We start from the raw sequence: 18,237 nt of genomic DNA on the forward strand, positions 1-18,237 counted from the left end.
AAGCCATTGTTTCTTTGTTGAGCCCTCCCCACTCCTAGCGTGTATATGCAGGCAGCTAGCTGCCTTATCTGAGTCTCCATCATCCTAGCTAACTTGGTTCATTTGCACTGCCCTGGTGATTCCTTGAGACTCTGCCCATCTTTTGGACACACCCAAGCTGCTTCTGGTGGCTTTCCTGTACAAATGCCTTGCTTTGGCTCATGCTGCAGAATTTCCTAAAATTGCTCAAAGGTTCACAAAACCCAAACAAGCGCATCTTGCTTCAACGTATCCTGTACCTCTGGCTGAGCAGTCCTAAACCCAGCACTAGTAGCAGCCAGCCTCAGTTCGTGGCGTAGCCTCTGGAGGCACCTCCAAGCTCAGCACGGGTGGCAGCCATCTGTGCATTGCTTTGTGGCTCATGCCAGGTGGCCCCAGGCAGGACACGAGCTGCAGCTGAACTTGGTCTATGGTGGGGCTTCTCCTAGGAGGCCCCGGGGCTGGCATACCAGCTTCAGACCAAGTCGAAGCCTCACCCGGCTGCCTCCACGAACAACACATCCAAAGGGCAGACTGGGCAGGCACCAGAGCCCTGCTAAAGCAAATCCTACTCTATAGGGTCAGCCCCTGCATCATAGCTCCCCCACTATAGTCATAGCCAGTCCTCACAGTGAATTAGCCCTACAGTCAATCCCTCCCATTGATTTGCAAACAGCAACCAAGGCTCAACTACAACTGGAGGGCACACACAACCCACACAAGGGACCCAGCTTTGGAACCAGGGAGACTGCCCTACTGGCCCACAGGACACCTACATATAAGGCCACTCTATAAGACTGGGAAGCATAACAGCCCTACTTAATACATAGAAACAAATACAGGGAGGCAGCCAAATGGGGAGACAAAGAAACACTTCCCAAATAAAAGAACAGAAAAAGAACTAAACAAAATGGAGACAAGTAATCTACCAGAAGTAGAGTTCAAAACACTGGTTATACTATGCTCAGTGATCTCAGGGAGAACTTCAACAAAGAGATAGGAAACATAGAAATGGCGATAGAAAACAAACAAAAAAAAGAACCAGTCAGAAATAAAGAATACAGTAACTGAAATGAAGAATACATTAGAAGGAATCTACAGTAGATTAACTGAAGCAGAGAATCAAATCAGCAATTTTGAAGATAAGATTGCAGAAAACACCTAAACAGAACAGCAAAAAGAAAAAAAAATTTTTTTTAAAGTTAGACTAGCTTACGGCGCCTTTGGGAAAACATCAAGCATACCAACATTTGCATCATATGGGTACCAGAAGGAGAAAAGAGAAAGCAAGGAATTGGAAACCTATTTGAAGAAATAATGACAGAAAACTTCCCTTCCTGGTGAAGGAAATAGATATATAAGACTAGGAAGAACAGAGAATACCAAACAAGATGAACTCAAAGAGGCCCACACCAAGACACATCATAATTAAAATGCCAAAGCTTAAAGACAAAGAAAAAAATCTTAAAAGCAGCAGGAGAAAGACAACTAGTAACTTATAAGGGAGCTCCATTAAGATTGTCAGTTGATTTCTCAAGAGCAATATTGCAGGCCAGAAGGGACTGACACAAAACATTCAAAGTGATGAAAAGCAAGGACCTACAACTAAGATTAATCTACCCAGCAAAGTGATCATTTAAAATCGAAGGACAGATAGAGTTTCCCAGACAAGAAAAAACTGAAGGAGTTCATCATCACTGAACCTGTATTACAGGAATCTTAGAGGGACTTCTTTAAGATGGAAAAAAAGAAAGAAAAGGAAAAAACATGAATAATAAAATGGCAATAACTACATATGTATCAATAATAAATAAATGTAAATGGATTAAATTCTCCAATCAAAAGACACAGGGTGGGGGCCGGCCCGGCGCTGGCCCGGTGGCTCAGGCCCTGAGGCTCAGGCCCTGAGAGCTCCATGCTCCTAACTCCGAAGGCTCCAGTTCGATTCCCACATGGGCCAGTGGGCTCTCAACCACAAGGTTGCTGGTTCAACTCCTCGAGTCCTGCAAGGGATGGTGGGCTCCGCCCCCTGCAACTAAGATTGAACACGGCACCTTGAGTTGAGCTGCCACTGAACTCCCGGATGGCTCAATTGGTTGGAGTGCGTCCTCTCAACCACAAGGTTGCCAGTTCGACTCCCACAAGGGATGGTGGGCTGTGTCCCCTGCAACTAGCAACGGCAACCTGACCTGGAGCTGAGCTGCACCCTCCACAACTAAGACTGAAAGGACAACAACTTGAAGCTGAACAGCACCCTCTACAACTAAGATTGAAAGGACAACAACTTGATTTGGAAAAAGTCCTGAAAGTACACACTGTTCTCCAATAAAGTCCTGTTCCCCTTCCCAAATAAAATCTTTAAAAAAAAAAAAAAAAAAAAGACACAGGGTGGTTGAATGAATAAGAAAAAAAGACCCTGATAAATATTCATATGCTGCCTACAAGAGACTCACTTCAGAGCAAAAGACACACAGAGACTGAAAGTAAAGAGATGGAAAGAGATATTTCATGAAAATGGAAACAAACAAATAAAGAAAGAATAGCTGTGGTAGCAATACTTATACCAGACAAAAACTTATACCAGACTTTAAAACAAATAGATTTTATAACAAGAGACAAAGAAGGACCTAATAATCCTACTTCTGGGTATTTATCCGAACAAAGAAACCCAAAATGCTACTTTGAGGGGACGCATGGATCCATATGTTCATTGCAGCTTTGTTTACAATGGCTAAGGTGTGGAGGCAGCCCAGTGTCCATTGATGGGAGAATTGATAAAGAGGAGGTGGTACATATATACAATGGAATATTGCTCGGCCATGGATGGGAATGAGTGTCTGCCATCTGCGGTGGCATGGATGGACCTGGAGGGTGTTGTGCTGAGTGGAGTATATCAGACAGATGCAATGCTTATATGTGGAATCTAAAGAACTAAATAAACAAACAAATAAAACAGAAACAAACTCATAGATACAGAGAACATTTTGATGGTTGCCAGATGGGAGGGGGCTTGGAGGGCAAGGTGAAAAAGGTGAGTTTAGGAACAAATTGGTAGTTACAAAATAGTCCTGGGGATATAAAGTACAGCACAGAGAATACAGTCAATGACATGCTACTAACTATGTATAGTGCCAGGTGGGCACTAGAGTAGTCAAGGGGATCACTTCTTAAATTACATAAATGTCTAACCACTATGCTATATACCTGAAATTAATACAAAGTAATATTGAATGCCACCTGTAACTGAAAAATGTAAAAAGGGAGGAAAAAGGTAAAAAGGTAAAAAGGGAAATAAGAGGTTCAAATTTCTAGGTATAAAACAAATAAACCAAGGAGATTCATGTACAGCACAGTCAATAATATTGTGATAGCATGATACAGAATCAGATGGTTGCTGAGCTTATGGTGATCACTTCCTTAGGTATATAAATGTTAAACAACTATAGTGTACACCTAAAACTAATATAATATTGTATGTTAGCTATATTTTAATAAATATCCTTCTAAAAATATTAAATCCATTAAAAAGTAATAAAAATAAATTAAATAAAATTGCAGTCCCCAATGTTGGCACTCCCATCCTCTTGCCCTGTAGCTTTTTCTCCATAAACATATCCTCTTCTAACATACTGCATCATTTACTTGTTGATTTTATGCAATGTCTGTCTTCCGTATTAGAATATAAGCTCCCCGCGGGCAGGATTGTCATCTGTGTTCACTACAGTACGTCACTGCTTAGAACGGTGTCTGGTAAAAACATCAATGGATGTTTGTAGGATGGATGAATGAGTGAATGAATGAGTGAACTGAGAGAAATGCCTCCCCTGCGCATTGGCAAAGTGGACATTGAGTGGTGTAATGATAATAAACTGAACACCACTCCTGCTGGAGAAGTCTGCCATGTTTTGGGGAGACCCAGACAAGATGAGGGTGAGCCTAGCTAGTCAGAGAGGGACTGAGGGGCAAAGTTGTGGCGTGGGTATCTTACCCTGCCACCTGGATTGCCGGTGTTCTATGTCACATCCTGTGTCTCAGAACATCCCTATTATCTCAGAAGAGTTTTATACTCTCTTCTAAGAAACAGTTGATAATATTAAGAATTGCTGGCATGTCATATTGAATGCTTACAATGTAACAGTTATGGTGCCATTATTTTAATGTTGCAGCTGTTAAAAAAATGTTTTTTTTCAATTACAGTTGACATTCAATATTACATTAGTGATTAGACATTTATATAACTTACGAAGTGATACCCCTGATAAGTCTAGTATCCACCTGGCACCATACATAGTTATTACAATACTATTGACCATATTCGCTATACTGTACTTTACATCCCCATGACTATTTTGTAACTGCCAACATGATGCCAAACATTTTAAACCCAGTGTCTCATTTAATCCTCTCAACAATCCTACAAGGCATGTATTACCATAAATCTCATTTTCTAGACAAGGTTGATTCAGAGGTTTAACTGACTTTTTAAATTAATATTTAATTTATTGAAATTACTATTCAAAAAATCTAGTTCTTCCTTAAGTTTCAGCTTACAAATCTTATTCTGTTTGTGTCCAACATATTTTAACAATCACTATTTAAAGGATTTTGAATGTTTGATTCCAGTTACAAAGTTAAACTCCCTTAAACATCTTAAATTGCATTTAAACATTTATGGTGTTCAGTTTCCTTATATATTTTAATGGTCTGACTTTAACAAGCAAAATACTTCCAAGTATTTAAATTTAAATTATTCATCCAATAAATTAAACTTATAAATATGGTGAACTTTGAGTTCTCTTAAATGTTTCAATACTGAATATGAGTTTAGAAGTTCACAGTTTAAAATTTTGAACCTGAATCAGTTACATACTTACTAATTTTCCATTGGAATTTCAAGATTTTTACTCCAAATACGCCAAATCCTATTGAGCTATAAATACATAAGCACCAAATGTACCCAGACTCTTTTACATATTAATACCATGATTTGGACTCTCTTAAACTTTCTATATTTAATTTTAAATCTTTAAAGATGCTCACTCACCAAGGAAACCATAATACTATTCATTTCACACTGTTTTGGGAGTTGCCTTCTAGACTCCTCTGAGATTACAGAACATCTACTCTGCCCTGTTTATCGTTGCTATGTCAATGACTTCACAATTCAAAGGTGGTGCCACATGGCGTAGGACACCTAGATCTAAGTTACATGTTTTTCCCCTACCTGGGAAATTCTACTGCCTGATTTGATTTTGCATATCTTTGGCTTTTAAGATTAGTCGTTTCTATCTAAAGCTTCAGATCTTTGAATCAGAGGGAATCCTGCATTCTTTCACGTCCTACTGTCTCTTTGGATCGTGCAAGTCTTAGAGATATTAAACCGATATCTGATGGAATCATGGCTTAGGAATCAGCTCTTTTTTGTCTAGTGATGGAACTTCAGGCGTCTATCAACAATGGGACCGGACTTAGGGGGTCATAAGTTCCTTCCCTGGTCTGCGACATCACACCCTGTACAGCCTGCGAGGTGGGTCAGCTCTTAGGGCAGGAAATAGGGAGACTTCCTCCCGGAGTTCTATGTTGGATTCTCTCCTACCCTAAAGGATAAAGTTCATACAGATGGGACTAGAAGACACAGAAGCAGCAGAATTACAGCTAGATACGTTCCTCCAGAGGAAACAGAGTTGCCTGAGTAATTGTTTCATCTCCTTTTCAATTATAGTAGTCCCCCCTTATCCAAGGGTGATATGTTTCAAGACCTCCAGTAGATGCCTGAAACCACAGATTGTACCAAACCATATATACATATATAAAATGTTCTTCCTATACATACATAACTAAGATAGTGTAAGTTATAAATTAGGCACCATAAGAGTTAATACAATAACTAATAATAAAATAGAATAATTATGACAATATACTATAATAAAAGGCTTAATACAGACGGGGACATTTGACATTCAACTCTGTTTACTGGGTATCTATTATATGCCAGGCACTACTGAGTCCTGGGATTGAGGGGAGGGGTTTGGGGATGAATAAGAAGAAATTAAACAAAGTAATTTCAGGTTGTGAGGAGCTAACATTTATTGAGTGCTTACAATGCGCTGACACTGTTCTTAGCGCTTTATGTAGATTGACTTGTTTAATCCTCCCAGGCCTTCTGTGAGGCAGGAAACCATTGATATTCCATTTTGTAGGTGAGGTGACTATTTCATTGATCTATTGCTGCATAGCAATCCACCACAAAATTTAGTGGCTTAAAACAGCAGTCATTTTATTTTGGTCTGGAATTCAGGCAGGGCTCAGCAGGGACAGCTCAGGTCTGCTCCACAGTGTTAGCTGGGCTTTGGGCTGGGGCTGGAGGGTTGAGATGGTAGACTAGGGCCTTGGAGTTGGCTGTCACCTGGGACACTTCAGTTGTCCTTTATGGGACCTCTCTCTCTAGCTAGATAGCTGGGACTTCTTTATACAGCGGCTGGCTTCCCAGGGTGCAAACACAGAAGCTGCAAGTGACAGCAGCAAGTCCATTACATTCAATTGGTCAGTGAATGTCACAGAGCCAGCCCAGGTTCAAGTGGAAGGGAAATTGACATGGGAGTTGTGGCCAAGTCACATTGCAAAGGACATGTAGGATGGAAGGAAGTGCTGTGGCTGTCTTTGGAAACAATCTTACATAGACATGGGGTTTAAGTAACTTGCTCAAGGTCATACAGGTAATAATTAGGCTGCGGGGAAATCAGAAGTGTAAAGGTCAGACGTGCAGAAATGAGGAGAAGAATAATTTCAGATAAAATGATGCATGTGAGTGAGGACCCAGAGACGTGAGATCTGGGGTAGAATTGTTCAGTTTGCTGGAAGATGTAGGTAGACAAGAATGAAGCAAAAAAGGTAGACTGGGGCCAGACCAATGGATGACCTGGAACACCAGGCTAGACTGCTGGGACTTGATTCTATAGGCAGTGGGAAGCTATGGAAAATGTTGGAGCAAGTGAGTGACTTGATCAGAACTGTGCTTTAGGGAGATGAAGGCAGCCCTGTGTGTGCTGGATGAATGGAGGCTGTCCAGTAAATGAGGAGACCCGTGCAGGACTGCTGAAGACCTGACCTAGATAGTATATGTGGGAGCACAGGAGTGAGTATGGCTGCAGGAAATGTCTCAGGGGTGGATGTGACACACTTGACCAGTTGGTATTTTACAGATAAGGAAATTGTAGCTCTGAGAGGTAAACACTGCAGGATCTTCTAGCAAAGCAATGGCAAAGGTAGAGGGTAAGAAGTCAGCGGGCAAAAGAATAAGTGGAGAGTGGGGCCCAGGAGCCCAGGTCCTGGGATTCCTAGTGCATTCCAGTACAATGAGAGCATTCATGGTGGAAACCAGAAAAGTTGGCTCTGGCGACTGTTCTGTGGGGCACGTTGGCATCAGCATGGCATGAGAGCCCATGAATTGTCCAGTAAGAGATGACTTGGCTTGAGCCAACAGAAAGAGCCCACCTTGATGGGTGACCTGAACTCTTCCCGCTGTGAGGAGCTCACTCACAAAGCAGTGAGGCCTGGTCCATTCAGGGTTAGATGGCGGCTGAGTTTGGACAAGGCAATGGAGCCTTGAATTTTTCCACCTCCACACACGCACACCCGGAGTTGCTCTGAGGGTCTTTCTAAGTAATAATTTTTTTTTTAAAAGCCGCAGGGAAAGAGAAGAAAGGATGTGATGTGCAGCGCTTTCAAAACTCTTAGTTTGAAAAGACACTGAGGTTTTTTTTTCTTTCTTTTAAGCCTGGTTGATCTCATTCTTCGCATCTCTGGCTGAAAGGGACTCCCCACCCCCTCTGTACTAGTTGCTCTTTGGGATTTGTATCTTTTATTCTTCTGACACACTTCATGCAGGGAGAGCTCGTTTGGCTCCCTTAAAAATTGAACTCTAAATTTAGAACTGGCCTCAAAACTTCTGATCTTTGAGCTCAACTTGTCTGGCTTGGCCCAGTCTCTAACAGCCACCTCTTATCACCATTAATGTTGTTCCTATTTGGTTCTCCAGTTGTCTTAGAAACATGAATTGGTATGATCAGTCATGGCCAAGAAATGTAAGCCAGAGCCCACCAGTCTACGGCTCTTCTCTTATAAATAATGTTCTCTCAGAGCAGAACATGTTTTCCCCTCATTTTCTAAGAGCCGGGCCCCCTGGGCCCATTCCAAATTCCTCTGGTCTCCCTTCCATCTGTTGCGAGTTCCTTCCCTGCCTTCTAACCCCTGGAATCACCAGAAAGGGAAGGAAGCAGTGCTTGGTTTGTGCCTCCGCCCAGCTGCTTACCATCTGGATTCAGGCCTGTTAACCCCTGACCTTCGGCCATAATCCTTCCCCTCACCTCCTTCCACATGACCCATGTTGGGAGAAGGAGTGAGGAGCCAAGGGGCCTCCCAGGCCCCACCGGGTGGTCCTTCACATGCCCAGTTCTAACCAAAGAGACGTCATCTCCCTTGGAGTCCGGCTTCTATCTTCCAGTGTGCACCAGGCAGCTGGTTCTGAGTTCTGAACACTGCCCCTCGCTTCTACACGTCTCTGGGCAAGTCACATGACTTTCTAGCTGAGTCTGTTTTCCCATCTATAAAATGAATAGTAAAACGAGTGGGCCTCTAACCTTAAGGTGCACCCCACTTAAAGCAATCCATGCCTCTATGACCTCGGCCAGTCTTTGCCAGAAAAAGTGTCCTTTTGGCATTAAAGAGAGGAGCATCACTCGATGTCATCCACAACACCCCTGCAGAGCAACAGTCATGGAACACATTCAAGAGTTCCAGCATCCCTCAATGAAATCCAGAAACATCACGCCCCAAACTCAATTCAAAACAATTCTGTAGGAGGCCAAGGCCACCTGGATCTCATCTGTGATTATTTTAAAGGTCCACAGAGTTCTAAAAATAAAAGCTAAATTCTTTAGAGCAGTGTTTTCAGAAGTGTTTTCCATAGAACCCTAGGATCCTATGCACGCTTGGGTTTTGCTAACCTGTTGCCCAATAATTTTGAGGAAAGCTTCTTTACTGTAGGATTTCCCGGAGCCTTTAATAGGCTAATGTGCCTTGACATGAGAGCCACGACTACAGATATTCCGCTTATCCTTGGCCATTTTGCTATTTCTATTTTACAGATAAGAAAATGAGGCTCAGAAAATGAGGTATAAAGTAACTTGCCCAGAGCCCTGCAGCTTGGAAGTGAAGGGGCTGGGGTTTGAATCTAGAGCTCATGTTCCTAACAGAAGGTTATACTTTCATCTCGTGTCAGTAAGTTAGTGGCCCTGAGGGGCTACCCTTGTCCCAGCTCAAACACCTCAGGAAAAATAGAAGAAAGAGCAGACTCCCGTGGAAGGAGAGGGGAGAGTAAAGGGACATGCTGTGTGTATATAAAAGTCTCAGGTAAAAGGGCCTGTAGCTGTTTCCTGGGGACAACTCATTCAAGGGGTTGGGGACTCACAGACATCTATGCTGCTCCTCACAACTGGAACTAGTCTCTGGAATAAATCAGGTGAAGGAAGATACACAAAGATTTATGGAGGTTCAGAGATGCTGTGGTGACAGAGCCCCAGAGAGCAGTTTCCAGGCTCTCGGCCTCACGTGGAGGGGTGCTGGCTCGGGTAGTTGATGGCCGTCGGCTGTGGCTAGTTGGCCGTCAGCTGTAACCAGTGAGCCATTGGCCACTAATATAACTGCCTTAAAGGTTTTCTTACATTAACTCTGTCACGCGGGGTGTCATGCGGGGTCTCAGCTCCCGCTCCCCACACAAGAACACAGGATATGGTGAGGCCAAAAAGGAACACCCACGGAGCCATAGGTAGAGGAGTCACACCACTATAGTCTCACTGGAGGCTGGATTCACATGACATGCGACCTGCTCTCCGCTTTTCTGCCAACCGACCGACTCTCTGAGTTCCCTCGACTCTCCTCGACTCCCCAACGCAGCCACGGCAGTTATATTAGTGGCCAATGGCTCACTGGTTACAGCTGACGGCCAACTAGCCACAGCTGATGGCCATCCAAATACAGTTGATGTCCATTTACTACCTGAGCCAGCACCTTTCCACATGAGGCCGAGAGCCTGGAAACTGTGCTCCTGGCTCTGTCCCCACAGATGCCCATTCTAGAAATATCCACCATTGTAGCCAAATTTGTACCACACAACTCCCCTCCCTAACATAGCTGATTGGACGGGCATCAGCCCCCGAGGTGGCCAGTCTGCAACTAGGGGACTCTAAGAGACTGAATTAGTTATTAGTCTCTTGTTCCTTCTTTTGTTTCTCTAACAAGCATTTATTGAATACTGCTGTGCATGGGAGACGCAATAGTGAGCAAGTCCATTGTCCCTGTTCTCAAGCAGAAACAGACCTTGAACAAAAATAATGCTCATGAGTAGTGTAGTTACAACCAAAGTAAGTTCTCTAAAGGGAAGGGACATTGTTCTGTGACAATATGTATCAAAGGCACTTGATCTAGTTTAAGGAGGTGTTGTGTGGCTACAGAAGGGTACTACCCACAATTCCCTTCAAAAGACCGTCTTTCAAGGAATGTAGTTGGCTGACAGCTCCCAACTGCCACACCTTCAGATCAGCCTCAGTCTTCACACCAAGGCTATTCCCTCCAGGTAGCTCCCAGCCAATAACTGATCTCAGCAGGAAAACTAGAGCTGGGCCATTTCTGCTGACATAGGACACTCTAATGGGCACGGTTTGCTGCTGGCCCTCTATCAGCTTGACTGACACTTTTTCAGAGCTGCATTGCAGTCTGAAGCTCTTCCCGCTCTCCTTTCACAGGTGTCTGACCTGAAAGGCTCTCCCCACCTACTCCTGTTTCTTCACTCCCCTTCATCCTTCACATCATTTTGTCATCTGCTTCTTAAAAAACATAATTCAACTGAGTAAACTTTAAAGATCTGATTGGGTTTATTCAGTGATTCATAAGTCAGGCAGCATCCAGTTTAGCAGATAGAAAGGAGCTCTGAGGAACTGTACAAAATGAAAAATTTTTATAGGCAGAAGGGAACAGGAACAACAAACTTATGCCAGGCAAAAAAGTGACTTGGTTATTGCAAAGTTACTTTCCTTTAGGGGACGGCAGGGTTCTATCAGGCAGATTACCTAACTAATATTTTTGAGGCAATTATTCATTGGCTGGCCTAAGATTCCATGTTTGCGAGAGCCAAAATTAAGTAATTAAGTCTTGGTTTGGTAACATGGGCCTGAGCATTGACTCCATTTTAGTCTTATTGTCTTGTTTTTAACACAAGGAAAATTAGAATTTAAATACTTTGAGCTAAATGATAAATGAAAATATAATCTATCAAAAGTTGTAGTATACAGCGAAAGGAGTTCTTAAAGGAAACTATTTAGCTTTATTAGAAAAGAAGAAAAATATATAATCAATGATCTAAGAGTCTACTTCAAAAACCTAGAAAAAGAAGAGCAAAGTAAACCCAAAGTAAGTAAGAGGATGGAAATAATAATAAGAGCAAACATTTGTGAAATAGAAAACAGACAAACAGAAAATTAACAAAGCCAAAATTTCACTCATTGAAAATATCAACGGGGCATCCGGATGGCTCAGTTGGTTAGAGCACGAGCTCTCAACAACAAGGTTGCCGGTTCAATTCCTGCATGGGATGGTGGGCTGCGCCTCTGCAGTTAAAGATTGAAAATGGAAACTGGACTTAGAGCTGAGCTGCACCCTCCACAACTAGATTGAAGGGCAACGACTTGGAGCTGTGGGCCCTGGAGAAGCACACTGTTCCCCAATATTCCCCAATAAAATTAAAAAAAAATATATATATATATATATATATACACACACACACACACATATATATATATATATATATCTCAACAAAATTGGTAAATTCCTAGCTAATTGATCAAGGAAAGAGAGAGGGAGAATAAATTGTGAACATAACGAACAAAAGAAAAGATATCATAACAGAGTGTGCAGACATTAAAAAGAATAATAAAAATAATAAGACAATTAAAAAATAATAAGAAAATATTATGAACAACATTATACCAGTACATTTGACAACATAAATGAAATGGACAAATTGCGTGACAAATTACAACTTACCAAAACTGACACAAAATTAAATTAAAAATCCAAATCATTTTATCTTTTAAAGAAATTAAATTCATTACCAAAAACCTTCCCATAAAAGAAACATTTAAGGAAGAAATAACACCAAACTTACGCAAACTTTCAGAAAATAGAGGAGGGAACACTTCCCCATTCGTTTTATGAGGCCAGAAATACCCTGACACCGAAATTCAACAAAGACATTATAAGTAGAATAGATAGATGACAGATAGATAGATGGAATCCAGATCTCAGGATCTTTATTCAACAAGATTTATTTCTTATTATGCTACGTATCTAAAATGGGTCATCAGGAAGGCTTTGCTAGTCATGGACACTCAGGGACCAGGTTGATGAAACTTCCTTCCACCTCAACACATGCTCCCATTATGATTAAGGCAGAGAAAGGAGACATCATGAATTGCTTACTGATTCTCAAAGCCGTGGAGTGACATAAGGCACTTATGCGCATGTTCATGACCAGGTCCTGAGGAGATGGGGAAGTCCTAATATGTTCTTGGAATAAGAAGAAAATGGATAGTGATTATCTCAAGAGTCATGGATGTGTATACAGTAACAGAAAAGCCTATGTAAGTAACATGAATGACCTGCCCAATGAGCGAGTACAAAATGGGCAACAAGGGGACTCAGGGGCCTGGTCTTAATAAATTCCACCAGCCTGAGAGAGGAGGGGTGAGCTTGTGAAGGAGGCTGAGATGGAGCAAGCAACTAGGGGAAGTGGGGGGAACCCAATGAATTCATGAAAGGATTGGCCAACTGTGTTTAATGTGATTGAGGGGTCATGCAAGAAGGGGATGTGACCAACTAGGTGTCACCGGTACCAGAGCAAGACTTAAGTCAGTGGAGTGAGTCAGAACTGAGTGTGAGGTGGAAAACGTAAAATGGAATATGGACACCCTTTTAAGAAGTTGGTTGTGAAGGGATGGAAAGCAGTAACTGGAAGAGGACATGTGTTAAGAGAGGATTTGTTAGTTATTTCAATGGGAGAGCCTAGAGAATCTTTAAATGTTGAAGGGAAAGATCTAGTTTGGAGGAAGTGGTTAGGTATATGAGAAGGGAGTCAGGGACAGCATAAGCTTCCTACAAGGCAGGACCTGAACGTTAGAAGTAAAGAATACCATGAAGAAGCCTAGGGGCTTGGAAAGCTGAGCTGGTGTGAGTGGAGACAAGTCGGCAGAGAAAGCCAGAGGGCAAGGAAGTAGAACAGAGCCAATGCATAGTGAGGAAGAAACACTGGGCGGGAGGAAATCTATAGCAGTCTTGCAGGTCCCTGAGGCTGCTTCCCTTCTGACTTCCACTTCTGGTCTGGACCTTCCGTAGCCTTACAACAACTCCCGTTTTCTTGAAAATATGTCATTCATTCAACGAATATTTATAGATCATCTGCTATGTGCCAAGCCTGATCCTAAGACTGTGGATCAAGCATGACAGATGCCATTCTTCCCCACAGCATGTATTCCTTGCATCCAAAGAAACTGAGTGGCCCAACCTTTTCGGCAGAGCAGGGGCCTGCAGTTTGGACTGATTTACTGAAAAGCAGCAAATATATGCCACAGACATGGGGGTTAGAGCAAAGTGGACTTCCCATAATGGGAAGGGGACTGCTGGATAAGGCTTGTCATCTGGAAGGTCTTGAGGACTTTGGGGGAGAGGTGTCCAGATATGTCCCTGGAGCAAATCAATGCAGAGAATCACTCTGTGCCCTGAGGTTGTCGTGCTGTGCACATGATTGTGGTTAACACTATACATGTGAAGACAGAGAGACAGACCATAAAAATGAAGAGAATAGTACAGTGAACCTACGTGAGCTGTTACTTTCCCTTCTACTGACGTTTTCTTCCTCCAAACATCTCTAACTTGTCCCTGTCTCCCATTTGGCAAAATTAGTCATGTACTTTCCCATGAAATCTTAATTTCAGCTACTCCTGAAACCAGCACTATTTCTAGGCTTTTCTGTTATATGAGTCAATAAATATCTATACTTCAGTTTGAAGTGAATTTTTATCTCTCACAATGGAAAAAAAATCCTGTCTAATATAGAGACATAAAGAATCCCGTCTAATAAAGAGAATATAGAGTTAAGTCCACCCAACCTTATCTGCCTGTCACCCTGTCAAGGGCATCCACGCTGTGTTAGTTTTCTAGAGCTGCATAATAAATAACCCAAAATCTAGTAACTATGGTAACCAGCCTCCAAGATGGCCCTTAAAGATCTTAACCTCCTGGTATTTGTGCCTGAGTGGCGTCTCCTGCTTGTCTTACTCTATGAGATAAACAGAATATAATGTAAGTGACAATGAGTGACTTACAAGCTAGGTCAGAAGAGACCTTGCTCCTTGTTCCCTCTGGACATATCCCACTGCATTGTGGGATACATAGAATCCCACTCATCCAGGTGAGTACATAGAAGGGTACCTGGGGAACCAGGTCTTGTGGAAGCAATGACTAAGCTGGGTCCTAAAATCTATCCTTCCCTGTGAATGTTCAGTGAACACAAGTCTCTGAAGGCATGTTGACACATGATGACATTAACTCTCCTTCAGGATAGGCTCTCATGCTTCCAGGATGTCAGGGGACGTAGCTGGTCAATATATGCACCCTGGAGGAGAGAAAGCCAAACAAGGCCCCCAGGCCCTACTTCCCTGTTGGATCACACTGGAGCATTTTCTCAGGGACCTCCTGCAGCCAGTGCCCCAGACTTGTGATCAGCTCAGAGAAGTAGAATTAAAGGGGCCACAGTTCCCACAGGTGTGGACGTGAGAGACGGGTGATGGAGAGGGGGTGTTGACCCCTGCAAAGACTCATACACACGTTTCCTGAGCTGAGCTGTTGGTTGGGGGAGGCTGAACTAGAAAGCCTATGCTTGGTCCCCACCCCACCTCTGCTGACCAGCTGTCTCCATTATTGTCTGTTTCTTCCCCAAAAGAGGCACTCAGAGTATGCTAGAAAGTTCCTGCCCTTCAACAATAGCTCCTGGCTCTCCCTCCCACACACTTCCCACTCCCACCACCCACCCCTTCCTGGCAGGGTGCCTTCACTGGGCCTGCCATGTCTCCCTCATTCTCGTTCCTATTCCATTGTTCTTCTTTTCTTCCTCTTTGCCAAATTTCCTTGCTTATGTGATGTGCAATGGGTGTGCATGAGCACGTATAGCTGCACATTTCTAAGAGTGTGTGTGTGTGTGCTGTGTGTCTGTGTACACCACAGGATATTGGCATGTGTGCTGGACCTGGCACATGCTCGGGGAGTGTGGGCTCAGATGTGATTGGAGGCCGGGGAGGTCTGCAGAGGTCCAGACCTTTCAGTACTTCCTGGAAAAGGCCTCCCTGCTCTGGCTCCTGCCTACCTCCCAGTTTCATGTCTCACCTCACCAACCTGGATCTCACCCACCCACTCTCACCCTCTCTCCTCAGCCTAGGGTTTCTGTTCCTAATCCCCATCCATTGCGAGGCAAACTACTGGTCGCCCTTTAAACTTGGCTCCAGTGTCCCTCCTTCGCTTCCTGTGTCTGGGCTGGATACCCGCTGTAGCAATGGCCAGTGCCTCATATCTCTCCCCCAGGGCCAGCTGATTGAGGGCTGCCTTCGCCCAGCTTCCAGCACAGCGCCTGGCCCAGAGTGGAAATTAACTGCTGAGGGTTCATGTAGCCATGAGGTTTGGCTGCTGGGGGCAAGACAGAGGGGAAGAGAAAGGAAATTGTAGAGGGGATATAATAATCTATCATCCCCACTATCCACCCCCAGCTAAGTAATCTAGACAGCATCTTTCTCCTGGTGAGTTAAGGTTCAAGGGGATTGTAGATATGTTGGGGAACACGGGTTAACTTTATCCTTGGAATTTGGGGTGGGCTGTACCCCTACTACCCACATACACACTGGCGTCATACCAGACTGTTTTCTGGAAAGAATATGAGTTATCATCCTTAACTTCTAATCTTCCTGATTTAAGGCCACGCTCAAACACACTCACAGCTCTGACGCTCGCTAACCGTGCTCCCCACCCCAAACAAACGTTGAAGTCAGTCTGGACCCGAGCTTGCAGGGAAGGCATTGAAGGAGAGGAGAGTCCCCTCCCCTCAAGTCCCCCAGCCAATCGCTGAGCACCTTTGGTTTCCCGAGCAAGGGTTGGGGGCGGGAGGCAGAGAGTGGGGCTACAAGGGTTTCAAGCCAAGCTGGCTGCATGCTCCGGGGGCTGACGCAACTGGAGAATTTGGCTTCTTTTTATCACATATATCATTTTGCCATATATGGTCACTGAGAGCTACTGGCAGCGAGGCCCGGGTCCAGATGGTGGGCTCCCAGAGTGCAATGAGCTACATACCAGCCCAGAACAAACAGACCATCGCTCACTCGGCTGGACAGGTGGGTGGGCCAAGAGAGGGGTTATATATAGTTCTGGTCACATTCCTTCACTAATGCATGTTGGCCCCCAAATGCACAAACAATCTCCATTTCTGGCTCTTTTTTACTGAATTTGCTAATTGTTATTCTTCTATAACCAAGGGAATGAAAAAAATCCCAGGAGGAATGTGGGGGAAGAGATCTGCTGGCCGTCATTTCCCTTCGTTGATCCTCCCCTCTTCCCACCCGCTCTCCAACTTCTTTCCTGTATGTGTCGCCCCTGAAGCCTTACCCAACATGGCCACCCCAGCAGGCTTCCTCTGCTGACTGTCCTCCTTTCTTCCCTTGCCCACATACCCTTCTTCCCTGCACACCTCCAGCCCAGGTGAAGCCGGCCAGGTGCGGATGATCCCTGAGGCTGGACAGGATTCAGTGGTGGCACAGCAGAAAAGATACCCCGCTCCCAGAACCTGTCTTCGCAAGGTGTTGGAGGCTCGCCCTCCCCACCTGGCCCGACCAAGCAAGAGACGCTGCCCCAGCCTGTCTAGGGAACTGAAGGCAGCGAAAATGGCAGCACAGGGAGCCAATCCTGGAGATCCCAACAGTCCCGAATATTGGTGATCCCCAAAAGCCATTATCTGGACTTCACGTTCTACCTCCAACCTGAGACAATCAAGATTTCTGAGGCTTATCACCTATGGAGTCAAGTAGACCTGAAAATGGATGGTGCTTATACCTGGCTGTCTCTGGGAGTCAAAAGATGATATGATATGATATGATATATATATATATATTTCAGCCCTGAGAAAGGAGGATATCCTGCCATTTGTGACAACATGGATGGACCTTGAGCACACTGTGTTAAGTGAAATAAGTCAGACAGAAAGATATCTCTTATATGTGGAATCTAAAAAAGTCAAACTTGTAAAAAACAGAGTAAAATGGAGATGAGATAGATGTTGTTTAGGGGTACAAACTTGCCACATGTAGTAAAAAAAAAAAAAAAAGCCATAGAGATCTAATGCACAGTATAATGATTGAATATAGACAACAGTATTGTCCTAGAATTATGCAATGTGATAGAGGCGCTAAGTATTGCTACAACAGTAATCATATTGCAATGTATGAATGTATCAAGTTAACACATTGTACACCTTAAATTTACACAATGTTATATGTCAGATATATTCAATAAGTAAAATAATTAAGGTCTGTAGTATTAACCAAAAAAACAACAACAACAAAAAAAGGGATTTCCGAGGTTTTCACCACTAGCCCCATCTCCAGAACTCCAGACCCACAAGTCAGAGCTGACACTGTTTATCCGTGGATGGTGGTGCCAGCCTAAAGCAAAGACAGATAGGGCAGTGTTAGACCAACTCTTGAGTGGTGGGCACAAGCCTGGGGGATGTTCACAGGAGTAGCTGAACATCTGATGTCACAGGCAAGGAAGGCAGCCAGCTTCTCACAAGGTGTCTGGAAGCCATTCTCAGAAAGAGCACTCTGGATGAAATGTGGCTTTGGTGGTCTCTGTCTTCGTATTCACGCCAAATAATAGGGACTGGTTCTTCCAGGATGGCACTCACTGTGCCTACGGATGGACCTTGAGCACATTATGCTCAGTGATGTGTACAGGAGGAGTCACCCTTGCTACCCATGAGAAACACGGGGATGCTTTTACAAACTGCTGGTGTCTGGGCCCAATGAATTCCGATGTAATGATCTGGGATAGGTCTCAGGCATGTGATGTGAT

At 43.8% G+C, this 18,237-nt stretch overlaps 1 long non-coding RNA gene across 1 annotated transcript; it reads left to right on the forward strand.

Annotated features, from left to right (window-relative positions):
• The first annotated feature begins 16,381 nt into the window (after positions 1–16,381).
• On the forward strand, positions 16,382–17,121 carry LOC117012715 (uncharacterized). Its single transcript, XR_004421224.1, has 3 exons — positions 16,382–16,505; positions 16,647–16,751; positions 16,865–17,121. It is a non-coding gene; the product is annotated as an uncharacterized LOC117012715 (long non-coding RNA).
• The last annotated feature ends 1,116 nt before the right edge of the window (positions 17,122–18,237 follow it).

This window comes from Rhinolophus ferrumequinum, chromosome 21, assembly GCF_004115265.2.
Source record: "Rhinolophus ferrumequinum isolate MPI-CBG mRhiFer1 chromosome 21, mRhiFer1_v1.p, whole genome shotgun sequence".
In the NCBI taxonomy this organism is placed as follows: domain Eukaryota; kingdom Metazoa; phylum Chordata; class Mammalia; order Chiroptera; family Rhinolophidae; genus Rhinolophus; species Rhinolophus ferrumequinum.